This window comes from Hemiscyllium ocellatum, unplaced genomic scaffold (genome assembly GCF_020745735.1).
Source record: "Hemiscyllium ocellatum isolate sHemOce1 unplaced genomic scaffold, sHemOce1.pat.X.cur. scaffold_2398_pat_ctg1, whole genome shotgun sequence".
Lineage (NCBI taxonomy): Eukaryota > Metazoa > Chordata > Chondrichthyes > Orectolobiformes > Hemiscylliidae > Hemiscyllium > Hemiscyllium ocellatum.
In genome coordinates, this window is record NW_026868079.1 from 10,992 (window position 1) to 29,327 (window position 18,336).

At 45.4% G+C, this 18,336-nt stretch overlaps 1 long non-coding RNA gene across 2 annotated transcripts in view; it reads left to right on the top strand.

Annotated features, from left to right (window-relative positions):
• Positions 1-641: 641 nt before the first annotated feature.
• Positions 642-18,336, top strand: part of LOC132811818 (uncharacterized) — a 29,775-nt gene continuing 12,080 nt past the window's right edge. The window contains exons 1-2 of one of the 2 annotated variants that reach the window (XR_009643386.1): positions 642-806; positions 17,030-17,138. This is a non-coding gene — a long non-coding RNA (uncharacterized LOC132811818). Of the gene's footprint in view, positions 807-14,881; positions 14,987-17,029; positions 17,139-18,336 lie in introns of those variants that run through there. The other variant, XR_009643387.1, reaches the window with a different exon arrangement.

Sequence of the window (18,336 nt, forward strand, 5' to 3'; positions counted from 1 at the left end):
GAGACTGAGTAGATTGGGATAATACTCATTGGAATTCAGAAGAATGGAAACATATAAAATAATGAATGAAATGGATAAAATAGAAGTAGAGAGGATGTTTCCACTGGCAGGTGAATCTAGGACAAGAGGGCATCACCTCAAGATTAGAGGCATCAAGTTTAGGAATGAATTGAGAAGGAACTTCTTAACCTCAATGGAATTCATTGCCCAGGGAAGTAGTTGATGCTAGTTCAGCAAACGTTTTTAAAGCTAAGGTAGCATTTTTAAAACAAATAAATAATTAATTAAGGAATACAATACTTGGGTAAATGGTTCTGCGTCCACGAAGTGATCAGCCATGATCTTGTTGAATGGCAGAGCAAGCTCAAAGGGCAGGATGGCCTTCTCCTGTTCCTAGTTCTTATGTTATACCTTCCTCCCTCACTCGTGACTTGGAGGTGCTGGTGTTGGATTGGGATGGACAAAATTAAAATTCACAGAACACCAGGTTATAATCCAACAGGTTTATTTGGAAACACGAGCGTTGCTGCTGCTTCATCAGGTGGTTGTGTGTTTTGAACTATGTTCCTCATACTTGTAACTTATGAACAGCAACAAAAGCCACGAAACAGTGCGCATGCTCCAGCCAAAAATGGTCCCCGGATGATTGATGTCAGCGGCGGACCAATGGAAGGACAGGGGCGGGACTGGAGGACCTGGCGGGGCAGTTGGGCCTCCAACCAATCAGAGTGAATGAGAGGCGGGACTTGGCTATACCACGTGATCATCCTCGTGGACAGCGCGATAGTGTAGGCGGAGAGCTGTCGGTAAGGAAAGGAATAAACAGCACAAAGTGGGAGGAAAATGGTGTTGGTCTGGGCTGAGAGGTTTTGTAAACATTTGGTGCACATCGGAAAATACAAATTTGAAACTTACTCTCGTCTTTGCAGTAAACGGGAAAATACCTCATCTCGCGATTGACTCGAGTGAGTGCCGCCATCTTTATTCGGGGCAACGATTTTCTGGGCACGTGCAGCCGCCATCTTTGTAGGGGGCAAAGTTCAGAGGGGAGTATGTGCAGCTCTCCCTGATAGAGAGTCATGGGGCAGGATTTACACAGAGTAGATTCAAACACAGAGAAATGGATATTTGTTTCCTCTGGATTTGTTTTGTCATTCATTTAAATGGATGAGGCGGTACAGTTAGTAAGTTTGCAGGTGATACCAAAATTGTTGGTGTTGTGGTCAGTGATAAAGGTTGTCTCAGAATACAATGGGATATTGATCAGATGGGCCAATGGGCTGGGGAATGGAAGATAGGGTTTAATTTAGGTAAATGTGAGGTGCTGCATTTTAGAAAAGCAAATCCGAGCAGGACTCACACTGAATTGTAAGGTCTTGGAGAGTCTTGCTGAACAAAGAGACCTTGGAATGCAGGTTCACAGTTCCTTGAAAGTAGAGTCACAGGTCGATAAGACAGTGAAGAAGACATTTGGTATGCTTCCCTTTGTTGGTCAGAGCGTTGAGTACAGGAGCTGGACAGGACATTGGTTAGGCCACTTTTGGAATATTGTGTGCAATTCTGGTCTCCCTCTTATCAGAAGGAGGCACTGAAACTTGAAAGGTTTGAGAATTGATTTTCAAGGATGTTGCCAGGGTTGGAGGATTTGAGTTGCAGGGAGAGGCATAATAGGGACTGGGGCCATTTTCCCTGGAGTGTCATAGGCTGAGGTGTAATTTTGAAGAGATTTATATAATCGTGAGGGGCATGGATAGCGTAAATAGACAAGGTGTTTACCCTGGGGTGGTGGAGCCCAGAACTAGAGGATATAGGTTAAGGGTGAGAGGGGAAAATTCAACAGGGACCTAAAGGGCAACAAAAATTGTAACATTTCAAAGGCAGTTGAATAGGAAGGGTTCAGAGGGATGCCGGCCAAGTGCTGGCAAATGGGAATAGATTAGGTTCGAATATTTGGTTGGCATAGATGGGTTGTACTGAAGAGTCTGTTTCGGTGCTAGACATCTCTGACTGTGGGATCATAAAACTGCTCCGATTCGCCTCTGAGCACCTTGATGTCCACTTGTTCACTATCTAGCTTCCTCAGTCTCTGAGTGTATTTTTGCTCTGTTTAGTATTTTACTATTATGTTCACAGACCTTTCAGTAAATGAATTGTCCACTGCTGCCTGGCTCCTGACCATATTACAGACGAGGTAGTACTGGATGTGTTGAATCATATCGAGGTGGATAAATCCCTGGGACCTGTTAAGGTGTATCCCAGACATTTGTGGAAAGCTAGGAATGTGATAGCAGTGCCCCTCCCTGAGATGTTTATATTGTCATTGGTGACAGGTGAGGTGCTGGAAGGCATGTGCCATTATTTAAAAAGGTGGTAAGGAAAGGCCAGGGAACAAGAGAACAGTGAGCCTGAGGTCAGTGGCAGGCAAGTTGTTGGAATGGATTCTGAGGGACAGGATTTACATGTATTTGGAAAGACGAGGAATGGTTAGGGATAGATAGCATGGCTTTGTGTGTGGGAAATTCTCTCTCTAACTTGATTGAGAATTTTTTTTGAAGATGTGACAAAGATGATTGATGAAGGCAGATTGTGAATGTTGTCTATATGGACACTGAACGATGTTCCACAAAGCAGACTGGTTAGCAAGGTTAGATAACGTGAAATGTTGAGAGAACTAGCCATTTGGATACAAAACTGGCTTGAAGGTAGGAGGCAGAGGGTGGTGCAGAGGGTTGATTTGTGGACTGGAGGCCTGTGAGCAGCAGCGTGTTGCAGGAATGGATATTGGGTCCTCAAATAATTGACTTGGATGTGAATATGAGATATGGTCAGTAGGTTTACAGAAGACACCAAAATTGGAGGTGTAGTGGACAATGAAGCAGGTTAGTTCAGAATACAACAGGATCTTGACCAGATGGGCCATTGGGGCGAGGAATGGCAGACTGGGTTCAATTTAGACAAATGTAAGCTGTTGGATTTTGGAAAGGCAAATCAGGGCAGGACTTATACACTTAATGGTAAAGTCCTTGGGAATGTTGCTGAACATAGAGATCATGGAATGCAGGTTCATTGTTCCTTGAAAGTACAGTCATAGATAGGCAGACTAGTGAAGGTGGGGTTTGGTATGCTTATATTTATTGATCAATGCATTGAGTACAGAAGCTGGGGCGTCAAATTGTGGCTGGACAGGGCATTGATTACGCCATTTCAGGGATTATGTTTTAAGTTTGAAATTCCCTGTTCTGGAAAGGATGTTGTGAATCTTGAAAGAGTTCAGACAAGATTTACAAAGACTTTGCTAGGATTGGAGGATTTGGGCTACAGGGAGAGGCTGAATAGGCCAGGGTTAATTTCCCTGGAGAATCAAAGACTGAGAGGTGACTTCATGGAGATTTATAAAATCATGAGGGGCATGGATAAGGTGAACAGCCATGGTCTTTCCTCCCAGGTTAGGTGGGTTCAAAACAAGATCACATGGGCTTACATTGAGAGGGCAAAGATTTAAAACGGATCTAAGGGGCAAAGTTTTCAAGCTGTGTGTGGTGTATGTGTGTGGAATGAGCTGCCAGATGATGTAGTGGAGGCTAATTGAATTACAACATTTGAAAGGCATCAGATTGGGTACATGAATAGGAAGGATTTCAAATGCTACGGACCAATTGCTGGCAAATGGGGCTCCATTTGTTGAGGATTCCTAGTTGGCATGGACAAATTGGACCAAAGGTCTGTTTCTGTGCTGTACATCTCTATGACACTAATAAATGAAAATAAGATGTGTTCCTCTTTTGCGGAGAGCTAGCAGAAGCACAGATAATTGTTCTTGGAGCTGAGAAGGTTAAGCAGTGAGTTTGACCAGGTGCAAATTTGTTTCTAGGATATTTAATCTGCAGAGAGAGGGGAATTGTTAACAATGTCACAATTTTAGTAACTATTTTCAGGTAATTGGTAAATAATATGTGAACATTATTTTATTCAGTAAGTTCTGAGCATCTGGAACAGTCTGAATGGCAGCTGGACACAGACTCAGCAGTTATTCATAAACAGATTTGGAATTTTACTACTTAATGGAAAATTTGGGGGGCGATGGGCAAATGGGAAGGGAATTGGGACAGATTTGCAGCATCTCCAGAGGGAGAGAGTACAGCCCCAATGGGCTGAATAGCCCCCAGCCCCTGTGCTCTGTGATACTGCCCCACTCACTGTGAATGTCGAAGCTCATCCCAGGGCATAGAGAGGGAGGATCCCACCACTCACCTCACAATGGTCCCCGGATGATTGATGTCAGCGCAGGCCAATAAAGCCAGAGTGCAGTACTGGAGGACCAGGTCGGACCAGTTTGTCCTCCAACCAATCGGAGTGAATGAGGGCATCCTCAAGGCTGGAACTAAAGAAAGGCACATATCACAGAGATTTGAGAAACTGGAGGACATGAGATAGGGAGCGTTCTGTGGCTGGAGAGGAATTATATAAATAAGGAAAAGTTGTGAAGCTAGATGAGGTGACAGTGATCGGGAGAGTTGTGAGGATAGAGGAATTTAGAGTTAGTGAGGATTAGTCATAATGTTATACAGCAAGGAAACAGGCCCTGTGGTCCAACCAATCCATTCCGACCATAATTCCAAACTGAACTAATTGTACCTGCCTCTGCTTGGTCCACATCCATCCAAATATTTCCTATTTATGTACTTATCTGAATGTCTTTTAAATATTGTAATTGTATTCACAGCCACCACTTCCTCTGGAAGTTCATTCCACATTTTTTTTTAAAACCCTAATGTCTTTTCTCAAATCTTTCTCATTTCTTATCAAAATGAATGCACCTGAGTTTTGAATCCCCCTCTCCCCCGGCTATTCACCTTGTCGACACTCTTTCTGATTTTATAAACCTCTAATAAGGTCACCCCTCAACCTCGTGTACGCCAGTGAAAAAATTCCCAGCCTATCCAGCCTCTCCTTAGAACAACATCACTCCATTCATAGCAACATGCTGGTAAATCTCTTCTGAACGTGCTTCAATTTAATAATATCCTTCCTATAGCAGCACAACCAGAACTGGACAGAGTATTCCAGAAAATGCCTCCCCAACGTCCTGTACGTCCTCAACACAACGTTGCAACTCCTGTACTAAGGCCTGAATAGTGAAGGCAAGCCTGCTAAATACCTTCTTAACCATCTACATGTGACGCAGACTTCAAAGTTGTGAAGCCCTCGGTCTCTCTGTTCCCATATCACTACTCAGGGCCCTAATTTTATTGCGTGTAAGTCCTGCCCTCGTTTGTTTTGTCAGGATGTTATATTTTGCATTTATTCCAATCCAAACATTTTTGAGTTTAAAGGCAATAGGAGTATAATTAAGAGGGAGATCAGGAGGCAAAAAAGGGATGTGAGATAGCTTTGGTGAATAGGGTTAAGGATAATCCAAAGGGCTTTTATAAATACATGAACAAAAGGCTAACTGGGGAGAAAATAGAGACCCGCAAAGATTATCAAGGCAGCTGTTGTGTGGAGTTGCAGGTGATGGGCGAGATAGGAAACCAGTATTTTGTGGCAGTGTTTACTGTGAAGATGTACATGGGAGATATAGAATGTGGGGAAATAAATGGTGACATGTTGAAAAATGTCCATATTACAGGGGAGGGGGTGCTGGATGAGTGGCGAAGGAGCTGGTGCAGGGGAAAAGGAAACACATTTTTGGATCGTTGTGATCTCCTCTGGAGTAGAGTTGACCTGCATAAGAAGGATGGATTGTACTTGAATTGGAAGGTATCTAATATTCAGGCATGGAGATTTACTAGTGATACTCGTGAGGCATTAAACCAGTGAGGGAGTGGGTGTAAACCCAAGAAGATAGTGAGAAAAGAGGAATGTCTGAGGCTGGTCCAGGTAAGGGCAAGGCACAGAATGAGGTCCGACTGAGCAGTTGCCCTGCATTTACTTCAATGCAAGAGGCCTGACAGGGAAGGCAGATGAGCTCATGGTATGGTTTTGAACATGATACTGGGATATTATAGCAATTGCAGAGGCATCACTCAGGGATGGATAGGACTGGCACTTTAATGTTCCAGGGTATAGATGCTATAGGAAGAATAGAAAGCGGGACAGGAGAGGAGGGGGACTGGCATTTTTGATTCGGGATAGCATTATTTTTTTGGTTAGGGAGGATATTCCTGGGAGTACGGCCAGTGAAGTTATTTAGGTGGAACTCGGAAATAAGAAAGGGATGATCACCTTATTGGGGTTTTCTGCATGAGTTTCGTCTGGGTCCTCTGGTTTCCTCCCACAGTCCAAAGATGTGCAGGTTTGGTGGATAATCCAGAATGAATTGTCCATAATGTTCAGGGATGTGTAGGTTGGATGGATTATCCAGGCTGAATTACTCAGTGTTCAGGGATGTGCAGGGTAGGTTGGATTATCCAGGCTGAATTGCCCACAGTATTCAGGGATGTGTAGGTTGGGTGGATTATCCAGGCTGAATTCCCCATAATGTTCTGGAATGTGTAGGTTGGGTGGCTCTGGGAAATGCAATGTTACAGGAGGAGGTTAGGAGGCTGTCAGGGTCAGTATCAATGTGATGGGCTGAATGACCTGCTTCCACACTGCTGGGATTCTCTGGTAATTCTACTAGTTTTAAAATAGTTACATAAAATAATAGACCAGATCTACAAGTTAAGGTTCTGAATTGCACAAAGGCCAATTTTGATGGCACAAGGCAAGAACTTTCATCAAGCCCCTCAAGCCTGCTCTGCCATTCAATAAGATCAGGGCTGATCTTTTCATGGCCTCAGCTCCACATTCCTGCTCTCCCACCATAACCCTTAATTCCTTTCCTGTTCACAAATCTACATTTTGCTTTAAAGGCATTCAAGTTGATAACGTCAAATGCTGCATTCAGCAGGGAATTCCACAGATTCACAACTCTTTAGCTAGAAGCTCCTCCTGAACTCAGTCCTAAATCTGCTCCCCCTTATTTTGAGGTAATGCTCTGTAGTTTGACCTGCCCCCAGTGGAAATAGCCTCCCTGCTTCTATCTTAACTACTCCCTTCATAATTTTATTTGTTTCCTATCCAACCTCCCATCCTTCTAAATTACAATGACTATAGAACCAGTTTTCTCAATCTCTCCACATACACCACCCTCTCAACTCCCAACTCAAACTAGTGACCCTCCTCTGTACTCCCTCCAGTGCCAGTATGTCCTTGCTAATGTAAGGAGACCAAACCTGTACACAGTACTCCAGGTGTGGCCTCACCATCACCCTGTACAGCTGCAGCATAACCATCCCTCTAGCAATGAAGGACAATATTCCCTTCACTGCCTTAATTACCTGCTGTACCTGCAAACCAGCTTCCTGTGATTCATGCACAAGGACACCCAGCTCCCTCTGTACAGCAGCATGCTGCAATATTTCACCATTTCATCATCCAGTTTGCTGTTAGTCCGACCAAAATGGATGACCTCACATATCCCAACATTGAACTCCATCTGCCAGATCCTTGCCCACTCACTTAATCTATCTGTATCCCTGTGCAGACTGACAGTGGCCTCTGCACACATTGCTTTACTCCTCTTCGTATCAAATGTGAACTCTGATACCGGACACTTTGTCCTCAACTCCAAAACATTTGTGTAAAGTGCAAACAGTTGTAGTGCCAACACTAATCCAAACACCCATTTTTCCCCATCCTGTATTTTTTGTTGGTTAACCGATCCTGTATCAATGATAATTACCCATAATGCTGTGCACCTTTACCTTATACAGCAGCCTTTTGTGTGGCAACTTATCGAATACCTTCTGGAAATCCAGGTACACCACCTCCACTGAGTCCGCCTTGTCCAACGCACTCGTCGTATCCTCAAATAATTCCAGTAAATGCGTTAAACATGATCTGCCTTTCATGAATCCATGCTGTGTCTGCTAAATGAGATAATTTCTACCCAGATATCTCACCACTACTTCCTTGAGAGATTCAAGCATTTTCTCCATGACAGAAGTTAAGCTAACGGGTCCTTTTTGAAAAATAGTGGCACCACATTTGCAGCTTCCAGTCTGTCCAAACCATCCCAGAATCCAACAAATTTTAGTGAATTATCAGAGGTTTATTTGTTATTCCTTTCCCGCCTTCCCACCATCTCTTTTTGTCTCTGGGATGCATTCCATCAGAGCCAGGAGACCCATCTACCTTGAGGCTGTTATCTTTCCCAACATTGCCTCTTTACTGGGAATGATTGCTTCTCTGTCCTCATCTGCTATTGCCTCCATAGGCCTGCGACAATGAGAGTATATAGACAGTATGTTCCTGTTAAGGCTAAGGCTGGTAGGTGGAGAGAATGCTGCCTACGGCAGGTACCGAGACCTGATACATCAACTGTGTTTCTCCTTCCACAGATCCCAGTGATTAATGCCAAAACCCTGTTGCCTGTGAAGAGGGTGATGTTTGACTTTCTTGTACAGCTGCAGTTTGTGTGGTGAATGTGCTCCCACAATGTGGTTGGTTAAGAAACATTACAGAGTATTCATGACAGCAACAGTGATGATTTGAAGATCATGTCCAAATTAAGAACAGTTTGTAGTTTTAATTTCATGCTTATAATTTCACTGCCTTAATTACCTGCTGTACCTGCAAACCAGCTTCCTGTGATTCATGCAGAAGGACACCCAGCTCCCTCTGTACAGCAGCATGCTGCAATATTTCACCATTTCATCATCCAGTTTGCTGTTAGTCCGACCCAAATGGATGACCTCACGTATCCCAACATTGTCCTCCATCTGCCAGATCCTTGCCCACTCACTTAACCTCTCTGTATCCCTTATAAAATATTATTGGGAACTTTAGACGTAAGGCCAGAGATGGTGATATTAGGTCAGACAACCAAAAGCATTGCCAAATAAGTAGATTTTGAGGAGTGTCTTAAAGGAGGAAAGCAGACCTGTGAGGTTTTGGCTGTGAATTTCAGACCTTGTTGCTTTGGCAACTGTAAAAGCAGCCACACAGGTGAGGTAATGAATTAACAGATCATTGGGAGTCTTGAACAGAATGGGTTGTCGAGGTCTCAAAGGGTGTGAGATACAGCGAGCTAGGGATGGTCGCACCCAGGAATTAAATCAAGGGTGAGAATTTTAAATTGAGGGATGTGGGCCGGATGCTGGCAGGTGAGACTAGATTGGGTTGGGATATCTGGTCAGCATGGACGGGTTGGATCGAAGGGTCTGTTTCCATGCTGTACATTGCTGTTGCTCTATGTTGTTGATTATGAATAGGAGCCTTTTGATGGATCAGCAAGTTTTGGTACGAGGGAGTACTTGGGCAGAGATTTAGTTTTTCTTGAGATGACAGGGAGGTTGAATGTAGGAAGTTGGCCAGGAGTGTGTTTGGATAATGAAGTCTGGAGATAACACAACACAAGGTGGATGAGAGTGTATGAGCTGAGACAAGGGTAGAATCAGCTAGAAATAGTGGTGTTGGAGTGGGACTGGGCTGTCCCCCTCACCTCATCTCTGTGATCAGCTGGTTGTCAGGTTGTGAATCAGGGCAGTAACACAATCGGGAGCTGAGTGACCCTGGTGGAGCCTAAAATGAGTGTCACTCAGCTGGCTGTTGCTGAGCAGCTGCTGCTTGGTAGCCCTGTTGATGACATCTTCCATCACTTTACTGCTGATCGAGTGTGGACTGACAGAGGGAAATTGTCTGGGTTGGATTGCTCTGTGTTTTTGTGTTGAACATCCCTGGGCAATGTTCTACATTGTCTGTAGATGCCAGTGCTGGAGCGGTACTTGGCTTGGTGGATGGCAAGTTCTGGAGCACAAGCCATCTGTACTTTGCCAGAATATTGGCAGGGCCTGTAGCCTTTGCACTACTTAACCATTTCTTGATGTTATTTAAACTGAATCAAACTGGCTTAAAACTCGCATTTGTGATGTTGGAAACCACTGGAGATGGATCATCCCACTTTGCACTTCTGACTGCAAATGCTGTTGTCTTATCTGGTGCATGGATGTGTGAGGCCCCTCCATCAGTAAGGGTTGAAATATCTGTGATGCTTCATGCAGTGAGTTGTTTAATTGTCCATCACCGTTCACAACTGGGTGTGGCAGAACTCCGATCTATTCCATTGGTTGTGGGATCGTTTAGCTCTGTTGCTTGTTGCTGATGCTGTTTGAAAAGCAGATGGTCCTGCTTGGTAGCTTCACCAGGTTGGCACTTCATTTTTAGGTATGCCTGGTGCTGCTCATGGCCTGCCCTCCTTTCCTGCCCATTGTGATGGGTGAGAGCAGGATTTACAAACCCATGAGATTTCAGATTGTGCTGGAGTACAGTTCTGCTGCTGTTGATCTCCCACAGTGCCTCAGAGATACCCAGTTTGAGTTCCTACATCTCTTCAAAGTCTGTCCCATTTAGAACGGTGATAGTGTCACACAACACAGTGGAGGTTTTTCTCAACTTTAAGCCAAGACTTGTGTCTTCAAAAAGAATGTGTAATGGTCGATCTTACCGATATGTTATGCACAGATGTATCTGCAGCTGGTCAATTCATAACAATGAGATCTAGTATGTTATTCCCTGTTGTTGGTTCCCTCACCACCCACTGCGGACTCAGTTGAGCAGCTCTATCCTTTAGGACCGGACCAGCTCAGTCAGTAATTCTGTTGCAGAGCTAGTCTCGATTGTGGACATTGAAATCCTGTACCCAGAGTACGTTTGACACCATTTTACTTCCTCAGTGCTTCCTCCAAATGTTGTTCAACATGTAGGAGAAGTGATTCATCAGCCAAGGGAGGATGGTACGTGGTAATCAGCAGGAGCCATGAGATTTCCTGGTGTCCGGAGTCAATGCTGGGTACTCCGAGGGCAAATCCTCCCTGTCTGTGCCACCACCTCTGCCTGGTCTGTCCTACTGGTGGGGGACAGGACATATCCAGAGATTTCAGGGGAAAGGGAACACTGTAGGTGCTGGAGATCAGAGACGAGAGTCTGGTGCTGGAAAAGCACAGCAGGTCAGGCTGATGAAGGGCTTAGGCTCGAAACGTCGATTCTCCTGCTCCTCGGATGCTGTCTGACCTGTTGTGCTTTTCCATCACCACAATCTCAATATCTTGGGATGATGATGGTGGTGTCTGGTCATTGTCTGTAAGGGTATGTCAGGCTGTTCCTTGATTGGTCTGTGAGACAGCTCTGCACATTTTGGCACCAAACTCCAGATGTTAGTCTGGAGGACATTGCACCATCGAGAGGGCTGATTCTGTGGTTGTATTTTCTGGTGCCTTGTTAGTTGCCTAGTGGCCCATCCAGTTCCATTCCTTTGTTGAGACTTTGCAGTGACTAATACAGTGAGTAGCTTGCTGGGCCACTGTCAGGTTGGCAGGATTTTTTCCGCCATTGACAATGGCTCCATGGAGATCAGGAGATTCCTAATTCAGTTATTTTTTCTTGAATTCAGATTCCACCATCTGCCAAGATGGGATTCGAACCAGGATTTCAGTTGTTTGTTTTAATATTTTGGATAAAAGTTAAATACATTAGGTTTGTTCACTCACTTGAAATATCACTTACCCAGGTTTTGTTTCTTTGTGAAACACTGTCCATCATCCTGTCTCCTCCATCCTTCTCTCCAACAACAAGAGTTTGGAGCGCATGGAGTTTCTCTGTCACTAAGACTGAGATAATCCGATCTGCTGCTTCCCTCCCTCCCTTCCTCCCTCCCTTCCTCCCTCCCTTCCTCCCTCCCTCCCTTCCTCCCTCCCTCCCTCCCTTCCGCCCTCCCTCCCTTCCTCCCTCCCTCCCTTCCTCCCTCCCACTAGCCCACGGAGTCAAACTGTCTCACGTGGTGTTCCCGGTTTTTGTCCAAACCTTCTCCAATCTCATGTCAAGCCTTATCAGAGCTCATTTTGACCCTTTACCATAATCTCACTAAACTATAGACTTTCCAACTCTCTCTCCTCCCCCTCATCAGTCCCCCTCACCGATTCACAGATTTGTTCCTTGTTCTGTCTTCTCTGGTTATGTGAATGGTTTCTCTCCCATTCTGTGAAAACCTAATATTTGACCTCATGGTTGTTGAAAAATCCTGCTCCATCTCCACTCTCCCTTTCCTTTCTGAATTCCTTGCAATTGGTCTCCCTCATGGATCTATCCTTGGTCCCTTCTGTAGCTCCCCTACATACTGCCAGGAGGTGACGTTGTGCAGAAGCACCATGTTAGGTTTCACATGTACACTGACAATGCCCAGCTCTCCCTCCCCATCATCCCTCTCCATTACTCCACTGTTACTCAGTTATCAAGCTGCTTACCACATTCCCACTACTCGATGAGGTGCAGTTTCCTCCAATGAAACATTGTAATGGTCAAACCCGTTGCCTGACCAATTCCTTTCCCTTACTGCTGAGCCTCTCCCTCTCACTGGGAACTATTCAGCAGAACTACATTCTTCACAGTATTGCAGTTATATCTGACACGAAGCTGACCTCCTGATCAGACATCTACACAATCCCAAACACCAGGAATTCCAATCTCTTAAACGTTGCTTGTCTCCTCCTCACCCCAGCTCCATTGCTACTGAAGCCCCTTACCCGTGTCTGTGTTGCCTTAAACTTGATGAATCCGAAACAGAACCCTTGATTCTGTGACTGGCTCAGAATCTGGTTTCGGATTCCCCTCTCAATATTTACCCTCAGACACATCAGTATTTATTCTGTCAAACCCCTTAAGAATCTGGTGATGCGGTCTCATTGTAGCTGGTGGAAATGGCAGAGGATGATGTGTTGTATCTGGGTGGAAGGTAAGGACTTGGGGTGGGTGGGGGGAGCTTGGGGGGGTGTTCTATCCTTGTTGCAGTTGGAGGTGTGGGTTTCAAAGGCAGAGGTGCGGGAAGTGGAAGAGATATCGTGGATGGTATTGACCCCATGGGAGGGGAAATTGCAGTCCTTGAAATATGGGCCATTTGGTATGTTCTGGCTTCACTGGAACACTGCAGTAAGCATGAGACAGAGATGTTGGCCAGGGAACAGGCTCGTTAGGTGCATTATTCAGGAGAAATATACAGTAATAGGGTAGGAGAACGGGTCTGGGTGGGATACCATTCGGAGGGACGCTGTGGAACCTTTGGGCCGAATGGCCTGTTTCCACACTGTGAGGATTCTAATGTTCCCAGCTCCCATCGGTTCTGAGGAAGGGCCACTGGACAGATTCCTGTTCCCAGATGCTGCCAGACCTGCTGAGCTTTCCCAGCACCTCCTGCTTGTTGTTCCTGATTGACACCATCCATCCACCTTCCGGGTTTGATTCAGGCAGGGGGAGGATCCCACCACTGACCTCACAATGGGGTCCAGCTGATTGATGGCAGCTTCGGACCAATAGGAAAAGGGGGTGGGACTGGTGGACAAAGTGGAACCAGCTGGTCATCCAAACAATGGGATTGAATGAGGGGCGTGGCCAGTGGGATGACACGTGACCAGTAACTCCGCCTGTGCAGTGTCACGTGACTCAGCCGTTGGTGAATGTGGGAGAGGCAAACATGGAAGGGGAGAGTGGCCTCGGAGACGGAGACAATGAGTCACTTTTGACTGGGAAGTCTTAATTACACTCTGTGCGGGTCATTAATCTGAATTAGAAACTCTTTCCCGTGTTTGCAGCAGATGGGTAAATGGCTGCAGCCCTCAGGCGGTGATAGGTCCTGGGATATGGCCGCCATCTTTATTGGGGGCAAGGTACAGTGAGGGGCATGGACATGTCCTCTTTCTGGGATGGGGGGGGGTGGGGGGAGGGGGTGGTGTACGATTTGAAGAGAGGCATTTACACATCAGTCACATACCAAGAGAAAAATATGTCTTGTATTCTTCCTGCACTGGCTCTGAGTTTTGTTTTGAGAATTCATTTCATAGGATATTAAATCAGAATAATTGAGGCTGGGATCTCAAAAGTAAGTTTTTACAGTCAATGGAGTCATCAGGATCTGAATATCATTGACGTTTAAATGTGGAAGGAGAAAGGTTTGTGGAAAATATCTCCAATATTTTTGTTAAGCAGGAAGATGTACAAATTCGTGGTTGGATCACCCTTTGGGTGTGCGCTATGTTGTGGGCCCTGCAGCTGAGGAAGGAGCTATTGGCCTGAGAGGGAGCACAGATTTATCCAAATTACACCTGGTCTCTTTGGGTCTAAATCTGAGAGATCTTGCAATCACTCACTTCATGATGTTAACCTGTAAACTTCATATTTTCAATTAACTGCAAACTTCCCATCAAAAGTCCTTTTGGACTCGAATTCCAGCACCATTTCAGGTGGAACGTTCCAGATTCTGACAACGGTCTGTTCATTCAGAAACTGCTGAGGTCCATGTTGACTCTGGGGTTACAAAGGGCTGAACTGAAAGATGAGATGCTGTCCCTGAGCTCCCATTGAGATACACTGGAACAGTACAGGAGGCTGAGGGCAGTGTAGGTGTGAGCAGACAATGAAAATGACAGGGCTGCACTGTGAGGGCTGCTTGGCTCAATGAGTGTGTTTTGGAGTTGGGTGTAAACAGGGCGAGGGGAGACAGGGAGAAGGTGAAGCTGAAACTCCGTTTTAGTTCAGGGAACAGACAGTTTTTCAATGATTCCTGCGGAGTATTTGTTAACAGTGTTTACTGTATTTTTCCTGAGGGCAGTTGAGAGCTGGCCACATTGCTGTGGGTCTGGAGTCACATGTAGGCCAGACCAGGTGAGGATGACCGTTTCCTTCCCTACAGAACATGAGTGAACCAGATGGGTTTTCTGACAATCGACAATAGTTTCATGGTCATCATTTGCCTTTTCACTCTAGATTGTATTGGATTCTGATGTCCGCACAGCCATGTTGGGATTCTATCCCTAACCCTCGGAACATTGCACATGTCACTCATCTGGCAGGAATACCATTAAGCCATTGCCTCCCCTTTTTAGCAATGTTTAAAGAAAGTTCCATCATTCTACGTGAACAATGTGCAACGTCCATGTGTCGGCCTCTCCAAAAGGTTAATCAACAGAAATTTGTTTGGGGGTGAAATATTTCACTTTTTTGGGGGGGAGGGGTGTTTATTAAACAAAAATGAATCTAAATAAAAATCTGATGCCACGGACATGTAATTTCTGAAGGCGGAGGGGGATTACTGAGACAGGGAGGGTTGTGGGGCCAGAGGGGGACTGTTGTCCAAACATCACTGTGGTGTAAATGGACTGCAGCATTTCAGGGAGGCGGTTAACCACCACTTTCTCCAAGACAAGTGAAGGTGGCCAATAAATACTGGTCTGGGCAGCAAAGGCAACCCCGAGTGAATAAAACCAAGCAGTGACCTCTCTGAGCTGACTGGCTGTGATGTTAAAAACCTCTCTGAAAATGGAGCGGGCAGAGAAGAGAAACAGTGACATTTCACAGCTGCCCTCAGAGAGACCTCACCCTTGGAAGTACTCAGAGCCGGGATCAGCTCAGTGAGTTTCAGTCTCTTCAAATATCAATCTTAGTCGTCTTCATTTTATTAAATCTACAATAGTGAGTAAGGTGAGGATTTCTTTTTAATGTCTTTGGGTCTCTTGATTAAATGTTTAAGATATAAAATGTAAGCATTGCTAATCTCGGGCAATATTTTTTGAGAAGTAAGACTGTGTCTTTGACTTGGTCTGTAGATTGTGAAGACGGAGAGATGGTCTGTTGTAGAGTGGCGTGCTGTTCCTGTCGGATGTGGGAGATTAGGGAGAGTCTCAATGATCCTGATGATTATGTCTGCAGGAAGTGTGATTGCAAATCCTATTGGAACGCATGGATTGGTGGAGGAGTGATTAAAGGCAGTGAGGAGTTAACAGGAGGCGGGGCGTGTGATATGTGGCCGTCTCAGGATTGCAAGATACTGCAGATACAGTCAGGTAGATGCGTTACCTCCAGGAAAGCTAGGAGGGGTAGGTAGGTACTGCAGGAGTCCCCTGTGGCTATCCCCATCTCAGACAAGTACACGGTTTTGAAAAATGTAGGTGGTAATAGACTTTCAGGGGAATGTAGCACTGACAGCCAAGTTACTGGTACTGAGACTGGCTTCTAACATAATGTGAAGTATATCCATTTCCACACGATCGATAGTGATGGGGGACTCTCTAGTCAGGGGCACAGTCTGCCATTTCTGCAGTTGACAGTGAGACATCAGAATGGGGTGGTGCTGCCCTGGTGCCAGTGTCTCACAGAGGGAGCAGAATATTCTCAAAAGGGAGAATAACCAGTGGGAGGACATTGTACATTGGTACCAATGGCATAGGAAGGGGAAAGCATGGGGTCCTGATGAGCAGGGAGATTTGCTAGTGCCACTCGGGAGGCATTAAACCAGTGAGGGAGTCGGGGTAATCCTAAAGAGATAGTGAGAAAAGAGGTGAGTTTGAGGCTGGTACTGTTCACCGGTCAGACTGTCAAAGCAGGCAAGAGCAAGTCACAGAATGAGGTGCGACGGAGCAGTTGCACTGCTTTTATTTCAATGCAAGAGACCTGACGGGGAAGGCAGATGAGCTCAGGGTATGGTTTTGAACATGTGACTGGGATATTACAGCAATTACAGAGGCATCACTCAGGGATGGATAGGACTAGCAGATTAATGTTCCAGGGTATAGATGCTATAGTAAGGATAGAAAGGGACCAACAGCGCAGTGGGAGAGGTGTTTTTGATTAGGGATAACATTATGGCTGGGCTTCGGAAGGATATTCCTGGGAGTACATCCAGGCAAGTTATTTGGTTGGTACTGAGAAATACGAAAGGGATGACCATCGTACTGGGATTGTGTTATAGACCCTCTCCCAATAGTCAGCAGGGAATTGAGACACAATTTTACCAGGAGACCTCAGATATCTGTAAGAATAATATGTATGCAATGATAAGTGGTTTTAACTTTACCAACATAGCCTCAGAATGCTGTAGTTTTAAGGGCTTGGATGGAAAGGTATTTGTTCAGTGTGTACGAGAAAATTTCTGATTGAGTTTGTAGGATGTACCTACTAGAGAAGGAACAAAACCTGACCTGTTTTCTTTATTCATTCACAGGATGAGGCTGTCACTGGCTCGGCCAGCATTTATTGCTGCGTTTACCCAGAGGGCAGTTAAGAGTCAACTGCGTTGCTATAGGTCTGGAGTCCCATGCAGACCAGACCAGGTAAGGATGGCATTTTCCTTCCCTAAAGGTCATGAGTGAGCCACATTGGTTTTTCCAACAATTGACAATGGATTCCTGTCATCACTAGATTATTTTTTCCAGATATTTATTGAATTCACGTTCCAAAATCTGCCGTGATGGGATTCAAACCCTTGTCCCCAGAACGTTATCTGGGTCTCTGAATTAACTGTCTAATTTCACTCCGTCATCGCTGCCTCTTAGGAAATGAGGCAGGATGAGTGACTGAGGTATTAGTGGGGCAGCTCATCAGCATCAAAGATCCCACAGGCTCAGTGGTTTGTGCTGCTTCCTCAGCACCGGGGACCTGGGTTTGATTCCAGCCTCGGGCAACTGTCTGTGTTGGAGTTGACACATTCTCCCCAGTGTCTGTGAGGATTTCCTTCGGGTGTTCCAGTTTGCTCCCACAGTCCAAAGATGTGTAGGTTAGTTGGATGAACCATGTTAAATTTCCCATATTCAGAAGATGAGGTTTTGGGATGTGCAGGCAAATCTCTGCCTGATGTGAAAAGATCATTTTGGGGTCTTGGACAGAGGTCAGAGGGAGGTGTGGCCGCATGTTTTACATCTCCCGTGGTGGCAAGGGAGGGTCAAGGGTGTGGAGCGTGGGTTGGTGGGAGGGTGTGGACCGAACAAGGAAGGCGCAGCGGGACAGAAATGATCAGGGAGAGTCAATGTGGCTTTGTACATGCACAATTGGGTCTCACTAACTTGAGTGAGTATTTTGAAGTGACGAAAAAAATTGATTAAGCCAGGCAGTGAATGTTGTTTATATGGACATTCAACAAGGTTCCACAAAGCAGACTGGTTAGCAGGGTTAGATCACATGGAATGCAGGGAGAGCAAGCCATTACAAAACTGCCTTGAAGGTAGGAGACAGAGGATGATGATGGAGGGTTGCTTTGCGGACCGGAGGCCTGTGAGCAGTAATGTGCTGCAAGGATGGATATTGGGCCCTTAAATAAATGACTTGGATGTGAATATATGAGGTATGGTCAGTAGGTTTACAGAAGACACCAAAATTGGAGATGTCATGGACAGTGAAGAAGGTTAGTTCAGAATACAACAGGATCTTGATCAGATGGGCCATTGGAGCAAGGAATGGCAGACGGAGTTCAATTTAGATAAATGTGAGCTGTTGTATTTTGAAAAGGCAAATCAGAGCAGGACTTATACACTT